Source organism: Panthera uncia, chromosome B1, assembly GCF_023721935.1.
Source record: "Panthera uncia isolate 11264 chromosome B1, Puncia_PCG_1.0, whole genome shotgun sequence".
In the NCBI taxonomy this organism is placed as follows: Eukaryota; Metazoa; Chordata; class Mammalia; order Carnivora; family Felidae; genus Panthera; species Panthera uncia.
This window is the reverse complement of record NC_064811.1, coordinates 52,996,065-53,014,745: the sequence shown is the minus strand read 5'-3', so window position 1 is coordinate 53,014,745 and position 18,681 is coordinate 52,996,065. Positions and strand designations below refer to the sequence as shown.

At 34.4% G+C, this 18,681-nt stretch overlaps 1 pseudogene; it reads left to right on the top strand.

Annotated features, from left to right (window-relative positions):
• Positions 1–14,524, top strand: part of LOC125922352 (D-aminoacyl-tRNA deacylase 2-like) — a 37,838-nt pseudogene extending 23,314 nt beyond the window's left edge.
• Positions 14,525–18,681: the final 4,157 nt, after the last annotated feature.

Genomic DNA, 18,681 nt, shown 5'->3' with positions numbered 1-18,681 from the left:
TACTCAACCATCAAAAAGAATCAAATCTTGCCATTTGCAATGACATGTGTGGGGCTAGAGAGTGTACAGCTAAATGAAATAAATCTGTCAGAGAAAGGCAAATACCATATGATTTCACTCATGTAGAATTTAAGAAACAAAACAGACATAAGAGAAAAAGAGTAAAAAGGTGGGGGGCAAACCAGAAAACAGACACCGAACTACAGAGAGCACGGGGATTATTATCAGAGAGGAGGTGGATGGGGGCATGGATTAAATGGGAGATGGGGATTAAGGAATTCACCTGTCATGATGAGCATAGGGTGATGTATGGAAGTGTTGAATTGCTATATTGCACACCTGAAATTAATATTACACTGTAGGTTAACTAACTGGAATTTACATAAAAACTAGAAGCTAAAAAAAAATTAAAATGTCCAATTTTAATATTCACTCAGCATTATATATATAATATATACATAAAATAATATAAATATATATAATTATATATATAGGTCATATCAACAAAATTGTAACTTTCTAGAATTTTTAAACTCCAAAGAACTTAGAAATTATTTAGGAAATCTTTTTATTATTTATTTGTTTTATTCCACTCACGTTGGAAAAGTATGACTTTTGTGATATTAATTCCTGGCACAGAGTTAAAAACTCAGGGTCTTAGCATTCAGTTTTGTCTTATTTTAATTATCTCATGATTGTTTTCTTTGAACTGTAAGAGAAAGATCAACTAGATTATTGTTTATTATCTCAACATAAATGTCAGAAACCTATCTGTTTCAGACCTCAACATACAAATTGACATATTCACAAAAGTAAACATTGTTAAGGGAAAATTCTAGAATATGAAAAATTTGTCAAGTAAATATTTAAGAAAAGTTTACCCATTATAAACATTGAGATTCATGGATTTATTAGAAATTAGAGCTATATGAATACAAACGGTTTAAAATATTTTAACGAAAAGAACACAGCTGCATCAATAGATTAAAAATACAGCATCACAGCTTATAAAAAATTTCATAGTAATAAATATAGCTAAGATAACTATTTTTCACATAATTTAACATTTTCGTTAAATACTCTGGGAGGTTTTACAAGCAATTTTTAGAAAACAAGAAAAATAGTAGGGAGTATTGCCACATGGTACATTCAAGGAAATGATACAGGGAGACAAAATAGAAATCCCAAAAATCATACACAGACAAAATCAAACTCATTTAACAATATTGAGAATAAAACTATTTTGTTATGTAAAATTGATTAGTTTGAAATGTATATATTAAGTATATTTTTATAGTTTGAAATTGCCTGGTTTCTGGAAGGCAGAAGTTAGAAAATTTTGGGAAGGAGTTTCGAGAGAAAGCATGAGACGAAGTAAAATTATCATTGTTTTCCAAGTCTAGCAGATGATACATTAAAAATTATGTCCAAATTAACCTTTCCAGATTTATAGTAATTATAATATGCAGATTTTCATGTTTACCTGACTGAAAGTCTAGAGGAATTGGAGATTAACACAGACTCTAATATACATTATTTTTGTCGGCTGGGAAAGATATATGGACAAAGGGAAACTAATTCATAAAACAAAAAGACTTCTCTTTTTATATTTGTAAGTGAAATAAAGTAAATTTATGTTGTGTCAAGTCATTTTAGACAAAGTGAATTGGGAAAGAAGTGAAAGTAAATGATCACTTCACAGATGCCTGAAGTTCACATGAAGTACTAAGATTGTGTGAGAGCATACTGAAAATCACCCTGAGTTCTGTTAAATGTTTTTGCTAGCATATTAAAAATAAATAAAAACCTGTCAAGGATGTTTGTTAAGTGGAACTCTGATATTCATGATCTTCCCACTGGGTTTAAATATCACTCTCTATTTCTGAGGTGCTCAGTTATTATATAAGCAGCACATTAATAGAAAGACATTTCTTTAACCATTCAATTTTTGTGCCTGAAATCTTACATTTAAAAAAAAATCTTAAAGATAATGTTTTAGTAGTAAACACCACAGGTTTTTTCTAAATTAAGATAAATAAATCTAAATAAACCATGGCCATGGTGTTCTGTGTATAATAATAACATACAAAATAATGCCATGCAAATATATAGGTTTTTGAAAGCCCATGTTTCTTGCTTCCCAGAAAAGAAAGATTAACATAATGTATTTCTTTAAAAAACTAAAAACAACAACCAACTAAACTGGAACTTAAAAAGAAATCCCGAATAAATCATAAATAATTACATCCATTGCTAACGGATTACCTTTATGAATTACCTTTTGCTCATCCAAATCTGAAAATGTTGAGTAACACTTGCCTAAGAATTTTATTTTTGTAAATGTTTATTTTTGAGAGCGAGAGAGAGAGAGAGAGGTGTGCAGGCACAGAATCCAAAGCAGGCTCCAGGCTCCGAGCTATCAGCATAGAGACAGAATTGGGGCTCAAACTCATGAACTGTGAGATCATGACCTGAGGCAGTCAGACACCTAACCGACTGAATCACCCAGGCGCCCCTTCCCTGAGAATTTTAAAAAAAGTAGTTTCTTTAGTTTTTATTTTCATTCTATTTAGTTAACTTACAGTGTTATGTTAGTTTCAGGTGTACAATATAGTGATCCAATGATTCCATACATTACTCAGTGTTCATCACAGTAAGTGCCCTCCTTAATCCCTATTATGCTTTATCCCATCTGCCCACCTAACTTCCCTCTAGTAACCACCAAAGTGTTCTTTAGAGGTTACAACTCTGTTTTTGATTTGTTTCTTTCTCTCTTTTTTCCCTTTGCTCATTTGTTTTGTTTCTTAAATTCCACATATGAGTGAAAGCCCATGGTATTTGTCTTTCTCTAACTTATTTCGCTTAGCATTATACTTTCTAGCTCCATCCATGTCATTGCAAATGGCAAGGCTTCATTCTTTTATATGGCCGAATAATATTCTGTGTGTGTGTGTGTGTGTATGTGTGTATGTATATACACCTAATTATACACACACACATACACACACACACACTCCTTCCTTATCCATTCACCAGCTGATGTATACTGGGGCTGCTTCCATATCTTGGCTATTGTATACAATCTGCTATAAATGTAGGGGTGAATGTATCCCTTTGAATTAGTGTTTTTGCATTCTTTAGGAAAATACCCAGTAGTGTGATTACTGGATCATAGGTAGTTCTATTTTTAACTTTTTGAGAAACCTCCATACTGTTTTCCAGAGTGGCTGCATCAATTTGTATTTCCACTAACAGTGCAAGAGGGTTTCCCTTTCTCCACATCCTCGCCAATACTTGTCATTGCTTGTGTTGTTGATTTTACCCATTTTGACAGGTATGAGGTGATATCTCATTGTAGTTTTGATTTACATTTTCCTGATGGCTAGTGATGATGAACATCTTTTCATGTGTCTTTTGGTCATCTGTATATTTTCTTTGGAGAAATGTCTGTTCATATCCTCTGCCCATTTTTAATTGGATTATTTGGTTTTGGGGTGTTGAATTGTATAATTTTTTTATATATTTTGGATACTAACTATTGAATATGTCATTTGCAAATATCTTCTCCCATTCCATAGATTGCCCTTTAGTTTTGTTGGTTGTTTCCTTTGCTATGCAAAAGGTGTTTTTGTTTGTTTGTTTTCCTTTTTTTTCCTGATATAGTCCCAAGAGCTTATATTTGCTTTTGTTTCCCTGGCCTCAGGAGACATATCTACAAAAAAGTTACTTTGGCTGATGTCAAAGAAATTACTGCCTGTGTTCTCTTCTAAGAGTTTATGGTTTATTTATTTATGGTTTCAGGTCTCACATTTAGGTCTTTCATCCATTTTGAGTGTACTTTTGCATATGGTATAAGAAAGTGTCCCAGTTTCTTTCTTTTTTTAGGCTGCTGTCCAGTTTTCCCATCACCATTTATTGAAGAGATTGTCTTTTTCTGGTTAGTTATTCTTTCCTGCTTTGCCAAAGAATAATTGACCATATAGATTTGGGTTCATTTCTGAGTCTTCTCTTCTGTTCCATCGTTTTTGTGCAAGTTCCATACTCTCTTCATGACTATAGCTTTGCAATATAACTTGAAGTCTGGAATTGTGATGTCTCCAGCTTTGCTTTTTATTTTCAAGATTGCTTTGGCTATTCGGGGTCTTTTGTGGTCCCATACAAATTTTAGGATTCTTTGTTCTAGTTCTGTGAAAAAGGATGTTCATATTTTGTTAGGGATTGCAGTACATGCGTAGGTTGCTTTGGGTAGTATAAACGTTTTGACAATATTTGTTCTCCCAGTCCATGAGCATGGAATGTTTTTCTACTTTTTTGTGTCTTTAATTTCTTTCATCAATGTTTTCTAGTTTTCAGAGTATATACCTCTTTCACCTCTTTGGTTAGGTTTATTCCGTGTATCTTATTTTTGGTACAATTGTAAATGGGATTTTTTCTTAATTTAACAGAACTAACTTTGAAGCTAGTCACAGGATTCTTTGTTTACAAAAATCTAATTTGACCTAAAAGCGTTTGTTCAGTCAATGATTTCAGCAATATTTTACTGGTTTATGTTGCAGAAAAATTATTTTATGACAGTGTTTTTGAAATTTTTACATTAATCTTTAAAGTCGCTTCAGTATTTCTAAGTGTGAATATTGAATACTCTGAATTTCAAAGAATTCTTTTGTTATTTCTCTTGATTGTTCATCTGGAGTTTCTTACTCTTTCTTGTCATTCACGACATGGCTGTTTTTGAAGATACAAACCTTTCTTTAGATAGAAAAATGTAGTTTTCCTAAGAAAAATTATAGGTTTATCATATTTCAGACTCAATTTTAACATTATAAAATTTAAACTGGTTGGATCTTGATCTCATTCTTTTTTACTGAAATATTTGGTTTATAACATTAAGGTAAAACACAGTTGTGTTATTCTACACAATAAGTTTAAATTCGTATTATTGATTACACCCCAAATTTAAACTGCTAAATAGGGCGCCTGGGTGGCTCAGTCGGTTAAGCGTCCGACTTCAGCTCAGGTCACGATCTCACGGTCCGTGAGTTCGAGCCCCGCGTCGGGCTCTGGGCTGATGATGGCCCAGAGCCTGGAGCCTGCTTCCCATTCTGTGTCTCCCTCTCTCTCTGACCCTCCCCCGTTCATGCTCTGCCTCTCTCTGTCTCAAAAATAAATAAACATTAAAAAAAATATTAAACTGCTAAATAATATTTACTATTTCTTTGTGCTTCTAATTTATTTCAAAGTCATTTAAAGTAATTTACTTCTGTATGTGGCTATGTCTCCACCTTGATATAAAGTTGAGTTTCTTTACTTACTTTTTTCAATTTTTTTTTTGGTGAAGGGGGCTTTTGTAAATTAAAATTTTCTTTGTGAATATGTAAAATATTTATATATTTTCTAAACCAAAACTACAGTAACAGGGTGTGTTTCGAAAAGGCACCCTTCCATCATTGCCTCTTCACCCTGTTCCTTTTCTTATCCATAGATAACAATTTTTATTAAATTACAAGTTCAGTGAAAGGTTTTTATCTCTTAGTTTCAATTTACTTATGTTTTTCTTGGGATTTTACAGAGGAATAAATTTAATATTAGCCTGAGTTGGTGAAGAAATTGTTAGGACTAAACAAACCCCTTTTACTGAAGTTGAAAGTTTTCAGATGAAATGGTTTCCATATAGGCCAGTGTTTTTCTTTTTTTCTCCTCTCCCTGCTTGTCCATCAGGCCTTTCTAGATTAGATGAGTGGTTTTTTTGCTTCTCTTCTTCTTCATATATATTAGCTGTTGCTACTGGAAGGTGTTCACTTCATTTATATTAGGGACAGAAATCCTTTCAACAGGAAACATGACTGAGAATAGCTGTGTGATTCCATTTACATGTGAGTATAACCCCACAAACTAGACTTCACCTTGCTATTCTTCTCACCATTGGTCATGATGGTACCTTGATCAACAAATTTCTCTTAGTTTGTGTTTTAGAGTCCTCCAGAGAAATAAAGCCATAGTGGATTTATATAAAGAGATTTTAATAATTTAGCTCATGCTTTTATGGAGCCTGAGAAGTCCCATGATCTGTTATCTGCAAGATGGAAACCCCACAAAGCCATTGGTGTAATCCCAGTCCTATTCTCAAGGCCTAAAAACCAGGGGAGCTGATGGTGCAAATCTCAGTTCAAGGGCAGGAGACTGATATCCTGGCTCAGGAAGGCATGAAGGAAGCAAAAAGGGTTGAATTCCTCCTTCATAAACCTTTTTGTTCTATTGGAGCCCTCACAGATTGGATGATACTCACCCACATTAGGGAAGACTATCTATTTTAATGAGTCTACTCATTCAAATGGTAATCTTACTCAGAAATACTCAAAGTCACAACCAAGAATATTGTTTAATCTGGACATTCATTTCCCTTGTCAAAGTTGACACATAAAATTAACCATCACAATTTATCTGCTTCCTCACTCTAGACTCAGCTTTATAAATGCAGGGGCCATGTTTAATGTCTTCCTCATTCTGTTCCTTTTGTCATACGATCTCCTTCACACTGAAATTCAAATACTTTCTTGGGAGTAAGCAGCTAATATTAAATATACAAACTCCTTATGAAGAAGTATGAAGATATAGGAGATGAACAATATAGCAAAAATATGATTTTTATGTTACTCTTATATGCATCATTTTACCTTAAGTATATATATACCTGAGGCATACCCATATCCCTATACTTTTGGCAACAATCACACTTTCATAAAACTTACTCATTTCTTTTCTAAAAATCTATTTCTTTCCCAGTTTTTGAAATTTTGCTTATTAGAATCATGAGTTTCTCAAGTTACAGAGTTTCCCACATCCAGTTATTTACCAAGTGATACTGATTCTATTTTCAGATTATCTCTTCAATCATTTTTTTTCTTTATGTATGCCTGTTTCCCCCGACTTAGTTTGGATATCAATTCTCTTTCCAAATCTTTTGTCCAATCTCCCTGTAGTGGCCTGTTTTGTTCTTCCAAACACCATAATGAAGCTTGGATTTCTTTGTATAAAATATATCTTTCATATCACTCTTTGGTTAAGAAAAAGTATGCTTTTTAACACATAGGATTATGTCTAATATCTTTAAATTGGAAGTTAAATCTTTCAGATTTTGTCCCTATCTACTTGTTCAGTTATTTTCTATTTTGTAACCTATGTTCCAAGCTTTGTTAATCTCTATTAATTTCCTCTATATATGATGATCTTACCTGATTCTTTGCCTTTAAGTCTATACTTTCTTCTGTTTGAAAAACCCTATGTTGCTCTCTGCCTAAAAGATATCTACTTATTTTTCAATTTCAAAGTAAATTATTATATTCTACTTTGATGATGTCAGATCCTACAGAGAATTAGTTGCCTCATTTTCTCTAACAATGATATAAACAAGAATGATTAGACTTTTATGTGCCATTTTCTTTCCATCGTGTTTTTATCAAATTCTTAAAACCACTCTTTTTCAGGTGATAAAGCTGAGGTTCAGAACCATTACTTAATTCAGCCAAGAGAATATAAGCTCAGTCCCTACTACTTAATGAACCCTTTAAAAAGCACCTCAATGAGTGTATTTGTAAATAATTCTTCATATTTAGATACACATTAATTCTCACCATACTGTTCATTTAACTCTCTTGCTTCTCATCTATTTGCTTATCTCCCTGAGAAGACCTTCATCCTCATTACTTTTTTTACTTTATTTCCACTCTAATTTCTCTGAGATAACCTGAAAAGGAACAGACCTTCTCCTTTTATCTATTTATTACTCTTAAGCATATCCAGCATGAGTTCTTTGTGTCCATAAGCAGTATATGTTTCCCAGTCTGTAGTTGTCATTAATTACCCTGTCCAATTCTTGGTCTTCTATTTTCCACCTACTCTTGGCTTCCAGGATCTGAGTTCTGATCTCTTGCTTGAGTTAGAGTTACATCCCTTCTGTCTCTCTTGATTTCTTATTTACTTTATATTAGTAAGTGTATAGGCTACATACATATGGCTAAGGATGTAGTAAGAATGAGACCTAGACATCCTGGGTGACTCGGTTAAGCTTCTGACTTTGGCTCAGGTTATGATCTCGCAGTTCATGAGTTCAAGCCCTACTTTAGGCTCTCTGATGTTAGCACAGAGCCAAATGAACCCACTTCGGATCCTTTTCCCCCTCTCTCACTGTCCCTTCCCCGCTTGCATGCATGTGTGCTCTCTCTCTCTCTCTCTCTCTCTCTCTCTCTCTCTCTCTCTCAAAAATAAATAAACATTTTTAAAAATATCATTCAGTACCCAAGATCCTTTATAAATCTGCCCATACTCCAAGGTATTGTCCTGATCTGCACAGTCCAAGACAAAGTACTACCAGGTCTGTGTTCTAACATTTTTTTCCAGGGGAAATAGTGCAATGCAATGATACATCAAAAGTTGTACATACCGCCTCTGTTCATATACCATTAGTGTGGACACAGTCATATGACCATATCAAACTGAAAGAGAGGTTGTAAAATACAGTCACCAGGTAGAGCGTCTGAAGGAGGAAAAGAGAATAGAAACTTAAAATTGGTTACTAGTGTGCACTACATTTATCTATTATTTATTCTGAAACCGTGCTAATTTAACACATATATATACGTTTATTTCATAGAAAATTCTACACTTGAACTAGAAAGTCCTCAGTTTGAATCCTAGCACAACCATGAAACTTTTTGTACTTTGGAAATGACATTTTCTGCACTATATTTTTTATGACTGAAACTAGTTTGTAGAAATGTTATCCATATACATTAAGTTAATCTTAATGTATTATCCACTGCATACTTCAGAAACATCATGCATGGTGACCAGAGAAACTACCCTTAACGTTATGTTCATTCATTTTCCCAACAACTCATTTTTATTAAAGAGACTATCCTTTATCGTTAAAAGGGAAAGTGATTGAAAATAATAATGAGAAATATTTTCTTACTAAAAAGAAGAAAGAATGGATATTGCAATAACGTTTAAAGAAAAAAAACCCAAAATTACCGCTATTCGCATGACCATATAATCTCTCCCATAGACTTGTTCTGTGATCTTGAGCTTTTTTGTCCTCTCTTGGCCTCAGTTTTCTTATTTACAAAAACTTGATGATCTCCAAGTTTCTTTCCTTTACTAATGTTGCTGATTCTCTTTAGTTAAAAATAAGTATTTATTAAACATTTTATATGTGTAAGAGACTATATGGCATTTTTATTGCAAGGCAGTTTGATGATGATGATGAACTGTTGAATAAAACAAGCCTATATTCCTCTCCTGAGAAGCTTACATTCTAATAAGATTGGTAATAAAAATTAAGGGAAAATAATGATGGGGTAATTAATATCAGAAGACATGAAAGCCAGGCTTAGAAGAAAGAAAATGGATATATTTTTACAAATCTATGGTTTTCAGTAACATAAACTGTTATATACATAGTTTCTCATATAGTTATATATATTTATGTATATAGTTTATTAGGTATATATTATCTTGGGATAAAGTATAATTAAAACACAGCTTACATGTATCCCTAATGAATTTACTCAGCCTACTTTATCCCACTTCTACTCCTTCACCTACCTAAAAAACACATTACATAATTTATGTGGAGTAGTATAGAACTCAAACATAATCTCCTGCTTCTTCTTACTCTAGATGACTTTCTATAAAAGTGCTCAATGACACCCAGACAGATACTACATTTAAGTTTATTTTTTTTTAATTTTTTCTTTTTTTTTACATTTAAGTTTATTAATGATGATATTAAGCAGTCTTTTGATACTGAATGATACTAGAAATAAAATAATTATTCTCTATTGAGGCTACATTCTGCCTATAAAAGTATTTCATCTATGAAAACACTTTGCCTCTATAGCATCATTGGAGGATATTAGTCATGTGTGCCAGTAAAAAGGTCATAGCACAATAAATTTTAAGTACACATGTTAAGTATAATTTGACACGGTTCAATATCTTAAAATATGCATTTTGTTATATCTTTATTCCAAGGCACATCTCCAGCTTTGAATTACTAACTGAATAAGTGAAAAATTATTAACTGCCATGTAGTCCTTTTCAATTAATCCACATTAACTTTCTAACCTTAACGTCCATTGAGAGGTACCCAGGTATACGTTTTCTGTTTGTCACTTAATCTTAGTATCTCATCTCTAAATTTGTTTATCATAATCACAAAAACTAATCTTTATGGAACTCCATGTGTGCGTGCTAGCTACAGTGATAAATTATTTTTTAATCCTCATCTAACTCGATGAGCTAGGTTGTTGTATTATAGTCACTTAATTATGACCAGAAAGTTAACCCAAATTAATGGTTATCATTATACAGAATAACTATTTCTAAGTCTATTTGACAATGCTTAAAATGCAAGATTTCTCTAAGAAGCATAGTGCTAACATTATTCTGTTTTTTTTTTTTTCTAAGTATAGAGGACCTTCTGCTAATTCAACAAGGCTGTTATATATTACCTTTCCCCCAATTCTGTTATATTCATGTATATATGAATATACACACAAAAGCATTCATTTAAAGTCAGTATACTACATCTATTACTTACATATAGAATATTTTCTAGTGATAAGTCCTAAGAAATTCTTAAGCACCCAAATAGCTTAGAGTTAAGACCACCAGCTTTTAGCAGTAAAACACCAGTTGAGTGAATTCTGTCCAGTTTTATTTTTGGTTACTTTCTTCTTTTAAATGTTGACTTGTGTTATCTGTGTAGATATTCATTGTAGATTATTGGGAAAGTACAGAAAACTATTAGTTAAGACGTGGTCAATGCTCTTTGAGAACTGATAGTGGTGTCTTAAACAATGTAATAATCATACTCGTCTTTTCTAAAAATTCTGAAATGCCAGATGAGTCGGAGGGAAAGAGGTATCTTCTATACTGTTAGGCTACCATCCCCTAGGTTGTTGCTGTCACCATGTCTCATCTAAATAAGACTGAATGTCAGAAAACATACTTGAATGGGTAGCATTTTCTTTTCAGGAATTATTAGACAGTGACTTTCACCATCTGCTGCTATCTTACTGGACAAAATATGGCAATTTTGAACTTACCAGAGACTTGCTAATGTGGTGTTTAAGTAGATGGTCATGCATCCAGCTAAAATTATCAGTGTTCTAGTATTAAAAAAAAGAAAAAGAGAGTGGGTATTGGGATCAGTAACCACTAAAGAAAAGTATCTCTCTGAGATTTTTAATGTTAATTTTGGATTAGTGTGATTAATGACGAAATAAATGTATGGAACATTAATTATTCCACAGTGTGGAGGTTTTAAGCTAGATCCCCAAAAATGCAAATTCTGGGTCAAAATATGGCAAACAAACCAAAAAAGTTAAAATCATGCCTAAATATGTCTCATAAAGATAGTACTAGTTTATGCTTAAACATAATTTATGCCTGAAAACTATGATATATTCCAGGATTTATTTATAACTTTGCAAGTGTGATAGACAAAATACTTTAAAACTGCACATTAGTTTCACTTTTAAGCATGATATATTTCTAAGTGAATTGGCCAATTTTGTTTGCTCTACACATTGTCTCCTTATGCATCTTCTTATTTTATGTAGAATCTAATGTTTCTTATGGAAACTTCATATATATCGCGGATAGTAACACTTCACTAATAATGTTATTTTTAAATATTTTCCTAGTTTGATCTTTACTTCTTGTTTATTAACTTACTGCTTTTCTATGTTTTAGAACTTTAAAAGCTATATGTTTTCAGTACTCAAATCCATCAATATTTTTCAAGTGTCTTATCCTCAGTTATATTGAGATGTAATTGACATATCACCACATAAGTAAAGTGTACAGCATAATGATTTCACTTACCATTTCACATACCATGAAATGATTACTACAGTAAGTTAACTCTGATCACCTCATATAGATACAGGGAAAAAAAAAGAAAATACATTTATTTTTCCTGGTGATGAGAACATTGAGGATTTACTCTCAACAACTTTTATATATGCCGAACAACTTTTACATATGCCAAACAGCAGTGTTAACTATAGTCATCATGTTGTACATTACATCCCTAGTACTTGTAACTGAAAATTTGACCACTTTCCTCCATTTCCCCCTTCCCCACCCCTATTTCTGGTAATCACAGATCTGATGTTTTCTATGAATTTGTGTTATCTGTTTATCTATTTATTTATTTTTAAATTTCTAACACAGAAGTGAGAGCATACAGTATTGGTCCCATCCTCCCTCTCTCTCTCTCTCTCTCTCTCTCTTTCTTTTCTAGAAGTTTGTACCTCTTAGTCCCCTTCACATATTTTGCTCACCTTCAGCATCTCCCAGCTGTGGTAACCAACCAACACTTTGTTCTCTATAAGTTTGCTTTATTTTGGCTATTTGTCTTGTTTAGGTTCCACATATAAGTATTTGTCTTTTTCAGATTTATTTCACTTAGCATAATACTCTGTAAGTCCATCCATGATGTCACAAATGGCAACATTTCTTTCTTCTTTAATGCTGAGTAATATTCTGAGGCACAGGAATCCCTTGAAGATGCTACAAGTTCAGTTCCAGACCACAGCAATAAAGTGATCTTTACAACAAATATTTTTTCTGGTTCCCAATACATATATGAAAGTTCTGTTTCTACTGTAGACTAGTAAGTGTGCAATATCATTATGTCAAAAAAAATGTACGTACCTTAATGAAAAAATACTTTATTGCTAAAAAATGGTAACCATCATCTGAACTTTAAGCAAATCATAATCATTGATCATAGATCACCATTACAAATATAATAACAATGAAAAAGTTTGAAATATTACAAGAATTATCAAAATATGACAGACATGGAGTGAGCAAATGCTGAGAACAAAATGGGACTGATAGACTTGCTTGAGAGTTGCCATAAATCTTCAATTCGTAGAGAAGGCAGTATCTACAAAGTGCAATAAAGTGAGTACAATAAAATGAAGTATGTCCAGTGAAGGAATGCATATATACATACATAAATACATACATACGTACATCATCTTTATTCACTTATCAATGGACACTTAGGTTACTTTTATGTCTTAGCTATTGTAAATAATGCTGCAATATATATAGATATAGATATAGATATAGATATAGATATAGATTGATATATATATATATAGATATATATATTGATATATATTGATATATATATATTGATATATATTGAATTGATATTTTTGTTTTCTTCAGATAAATACCCAAAAGTAGAATTGCTTGAACATATGATAGTTGGCTCACGTCATTTCATGGCTTGTAAGTTCGAGCCCCACATTGGGCTCTGTGCTGAGAGCTCACAGCCAGGAGCCTCTTTCAGATTCTGTGTCTCCCTCACTCGCTGCCCCTCCCCCACTCACTCTCTTGTCTCTCTTTGTCTCTCTCTCTCAAATTTACTTTATTAATAAAATTTAAAAAATTTGATTCACTAAAACAGCAGACCTTTGGAAATCTCTATTTACAAGTCATAGAAGAATCGAAATCCAATACAGTGTCTTAGCACAGGCTGCTATAACAAAATGCCATGGACTAAGTGTCCTAAATAGCAGACATTTATTTCTTACAGTTCTGGATGTAAGTCTGACCTGAGATCAGAATGCCAACATCATTAAATTATGGTGAAGTCATCTGTCTTGCAGATGGCTGCTTTCTTGGTGTATCCTCAAATGGTGCGGAAATAGAAGAGAGAAGAAAGAAAGCAGGTTATCTGGTTTATTCTTTTTGGGCACTAATCTCATCCTGAGGACTGTATCCTCATGACCTCATCTAAACCTTATTACCTTCCAAAGGTCCCACCTCCAAATACTATCACATTGGGAGTTAAGACTTCACCATGTGAATTTTCGGGAAACACAGTCATTAAACTACCAGAAAATGTACTCAAAATATAATTCTTCCAAAGATTACATATCAGTTACTATGGATAAAAATGTAAATGGCCTCAAGCCCAGGACCTGGACATGTTAGATTGCCAGGGTTTGAGCCCAGGCTGAGGGTGGCCGGATACCTCAGGCCCGGGGAGTTCTGGATCAGTGCCTGCGGGGCTGGCTGTAAGTACACCCAGCCGAGGGGCTCACCGAGACCCAGGAGGTTCAGGGAGCATTAGTGATCTATGTGTGTTTTTCCAAGGCACCTAATAAAAAACTTCTTCACAAAATGGTTAATATGATTAAGTGAAACAGAAAATGGCAAGCACGTGTCTGTATTAGAGCTCCTTGGCAACATTCTTATCATCCCTCAAGCCACCCTTGGTGGGAGAATAAAAGGCAGAAACATGCAGTATCACTCTAACTCTGGAAAAGCAGAAGGGTTAAAACTTTATCCACAATTTGTGACTCTGTGTGAAAAGGAATTAGCTGCTAACAGCAAGACAGCTGAAGCCACGGTTGTGGCGGGAACAGGATACTTACCCGAACAAACAGGAGTTATAAAGCTGGATACCAGTGGACCATATACACACCTAGTTTAGTTTTGAAAAACTAAGTTAGCTTCTGCAATTTTTGTTTTAATTTTTTTTTTAACGTTTATTTATTTTTGAGACAGAGAGAGACAGAGCATGAACAAGGGAGGGTCAGAGAGAGAGGGAGACACAGAATCTGAAACAGGCTCCAGGCTCCAAGCAGTCAGCACAGAGCCCGACGCCGCAGGGCTTGAACTCACGTACTGCGAGATCATGACCTGAGCCGAAGTCGGACGCTCAACCGACTGAGCCACCCAGGCGCCCCTGCAATTGTTTTGTGGTAGAAAATGATCTCAACTTTAATTATTTTCTTCCCCTTCTTTTTTTTTTTAATGTTTATTTTTGAGAGAGTGAGAGAGAGTGTGAGAAGGGGAGGGGCAGAGAGCGAGGGAGACGCACAATCCGAAGCAGGCTCCAGGCTCTGAGCTGTCAGCACAGAGCTGGTTGCAGAGCTTGAACTCACAAACCGCGAGATCATGACCTGAGCTGAAGTCAGACGTTTAACCCACTAAGTGACCCAAGTGCCCCATTCTTCCTCTTCTTCTTGAATATGCTAACCTGCAGCAATTTTAGATAAGAAAATCCTGGGTCCTATCCATAACTCTGTAACCTGCTAATTGGATGACCTTGTCAAGTTGCAAAACACTGTGTTAGGTAGACATGAGCAAGGAAGGATAAAGCAGGTGCTGGCCACACCTTTGGAGCCACCCTGAAAGTTAACAGTCACACTTTCAGAGCTACCTCTAAGGGCTAACAGAACAGGAAAGACCTTGCCACAGAGCTGGCTCAAAAGCCACAAGGGGACTTATAAGAGATGAGCATGTGCTCAAAATGTGCACCTTGCCCTTAAGTACTTTTAAGGTCACAACAAAAGCTCATAAGACACTCATAAATACACAATACATAAATAAATGCAAATAGAATGCATCATGGGTAGGTGCATGCTGAGAAGCCATAATGTTATATAACCACCAGGTGTCAATCAAAAATATCAATAAAGCCAAATTCACATGTACACAAAACAAGCTTAAAAGGTTGTAGGTAGAGCTTCTTGGAGCCATTGCCATCCTTCTTCTTCTGGCAGTGGTCTGCTTTTACTCTTGCAAGTGTATTCCACTTACCTACTTGACAAACTCTATCTCCCCATTCTGATCTGGGGTCTCCAATTCTTTGGTACATCTGGGACAAGAACTGAGTGACCCAATGACAGCTGGATCTCAGTCACCTTTCGTCCTGCTTTCTCTACACTTTCATTTGATAATTTGAACACTGCTTTCTATTCACTTTACAGTCATTGTGGGAATATTCTTAGCTGTATTTAAGTATTTTGCAGTGAATAATTTTGTTCAGTCAAGAAAAAATATATTTCTTAGACCCTCAAGTGTGTGTAGTATATAATAAAAATAACTATTTGCCTTAAAATTAGGTAAAATCCTGCACAAACTGAAAAAAAAATTCAACGGCCTTTGTTCTCACAAAATGCACAGACAATACTTTAAGTCTTGTGTAATACTGTAGAAGCATCTTTATTACTGCCTAAGTGATTTACAGTCTTGTGATATAACCACCACTGCTTCAGTAAACAAAAGAAAGCCATTTCAAATTCAATTATTAAAATGCTAACATTAGTTTGGGATGGAACCAAACAGAAAATCATTTGTGTCCATGGCTTAAAAGTAACATTATCCACAGTATGAAGTAACTTGAAACCAATATGGAGCCAAATGTAATGAAATTGAATAACTTTATTTTTTCTTGATGGGTTCCAAGAGTCATATTTTACCAAATTCAAAACTAAACTAGTCCCACCTGAGGCTTTTCCAGGAAGTGTCCCCTTATAAGCTCTTATTTTGGATAGAAATAGAAGGGTGAACTATTCATTTCTACAGTTAATGAGTAAATGTTGTTGAGCGCCTCCTATGTACTATTCCAAACACATGTGTAGCTTGTCTTATACACAGTTCTTTCTCTTCCATCTTCTCCTCCTCTTCCTTTTATACAGTGAATTCAGTGTGCTTTAGTCTTTCATTTCTTAATTTCTTTCTCCCCATTACTGCACTCTTGGTATCCTTTTGAACACCAAGTTCAAAGACAACAAAAAAAGTTCCACTGGTGTGTGCTGCCTATATAGAAAAGAAAAAGTAGAGTAAAATAATTTTCCATTAAAAGTGATTCAACTAATAACTCATTTTCCATTAAAGAGGACCCAAGCAGGTCTAAAGTCTGAGGTCTACTTGTCATCTGTTTTTCTATCTACAGTTGATTTGTAGGGAAATGTTTTCTAGCCCAAGACTTGTCTACACATTGAGAACTCCTCAATTAAGTCATTAGTCTACATTTTTTCCCTGACATTTACATTTAAATATCTAACTACCTACTTAGTGTATCTATATGGATTCTAACAGACACCTCAAGTCTGCATGTCTGAAAGTTCAGTTTTTGGTATTCATACCTCTCCCCACAATAGAAACAAACAGTGTGCCCCTCCCATGGTGATTCCTATCCCCTTAATGGAATTCCAACTTCATCATTCTAAGTGAACAGGTAAAAGTCTTAGAGTCATTCTTGACTTTTCTTTATCTCTCACATATAATCCATGAGCAGATCGTGTTAGCTCTCCCTTCAAAATGAATCCAGACCCCTGCTTCTGACAATGACTGAGATAAGGTGGTCTAGTCCTATACCAGTATGTAAAGCGTTAGAAAAGTGAACAAAATATGACATAACTATTTTCAGATATCAGAAAATAGGAATTATAGGAATGTATCCCTTATTGAAAAAGAAAAATGTATGAGACTTATGTTTGCTCAGGATGTTGGCCTAGAAGGGATTTCTATACAATATGGCAACAGAAAATACAAGCAGAATATATGAGTCTTACTGAGATGTGAAAACAAAGATAGGCTATTGGGGAGGCTGAGGAAGCTGAAATTATCAGTAAGATGTACTGGATAAGAGAAAGCTATTGAGGAAAAATTCTCCATACATCTGCAGAAGAGTACCTGGAGTCTTTGGCTGTATATGTATATAATATACAAGTACAGAAAAACATCAAATACTGGAGAAATGTAATCTCAAAAACCTACAGAACTCAAACAGAACAGGGCGATGTTAGACTTCCATGAACCAGAGTGGGGAGACCTCACTGAATATTCAGGGCAGTCAGTTGAGACCTAGAAAATTCCTGCTTTATATAGACAGCTAAATCTAGATACTCCACAATATATCATTCACAATAGCTAGCATTCAGTAAAAATTGCTAGCGATATAAAAAGCAGAATACTATGGACAGAATATGTAAAATAGCTAAAGGTTAATGAAGTGAGGAAAACTTGATTGAACATGCTGGCTGCATGAAGTTGATGAAAACTGAAAATACCTGAATGCTACAAAAGTTAGAGTGCTATTTATATAGGTTTCTCTACCTTAATGTGGGAGGTAGGGTGGGGAGCAATGGGTTAACTTTTTTTCTTCTTTTTAGTTAAATAAGTTGAGAGAAAAATCACCACTTAACAATCTCCAAAAACTTAAGAGATAGAAGCATTAAGAATCAAATCCTACTAATATTACAAAGAAGGAAGACAACAATGTTTCCTATAGTCTGGCCAAAGGGACCTAACCTGAGTCTGAACCAGTCTATGGATTGAACTTCAAATTTTCAGGAAATACAGGGACAAAGGAACATAATAAACTTTGCCATAAGTGTGCAACTAGCAAAGATCAGACTGTGGGAAATTTTACAGGGCAAGATCCCTTAACCCACAAGCTGTAAGTAAACAAAAGGGATGGAGGAGGAATCTAGAGATTATAGGAAACTTAAAAGATAAATTTTAAAATGTCTTAATATAAGACTAGGGTTGTGATATAATAAAAGAATATTCATTTGGTCTTTGCCCTGTTTCCTGGCACAGAGCTTTTAAGACCCTTGAAATCTCCTGAGTGTTGGAAGGGTCTTTAGTATGTTACTGAGAAGATTCTTAGCTGAGAGGTCTATAGACAACTTTAGGATGGGGGCTGGTCACCAGAGGAACCAGCCATGTAATCACCAGTGGATTGGAACTTTTGGCTCCACACCCCACCCCAACACACATTAACACACTCCACGGAAGACCAAAAAATGCTAGCAACTGATTTAATCACTAATGGCCGATGATTTAGGCAATCAT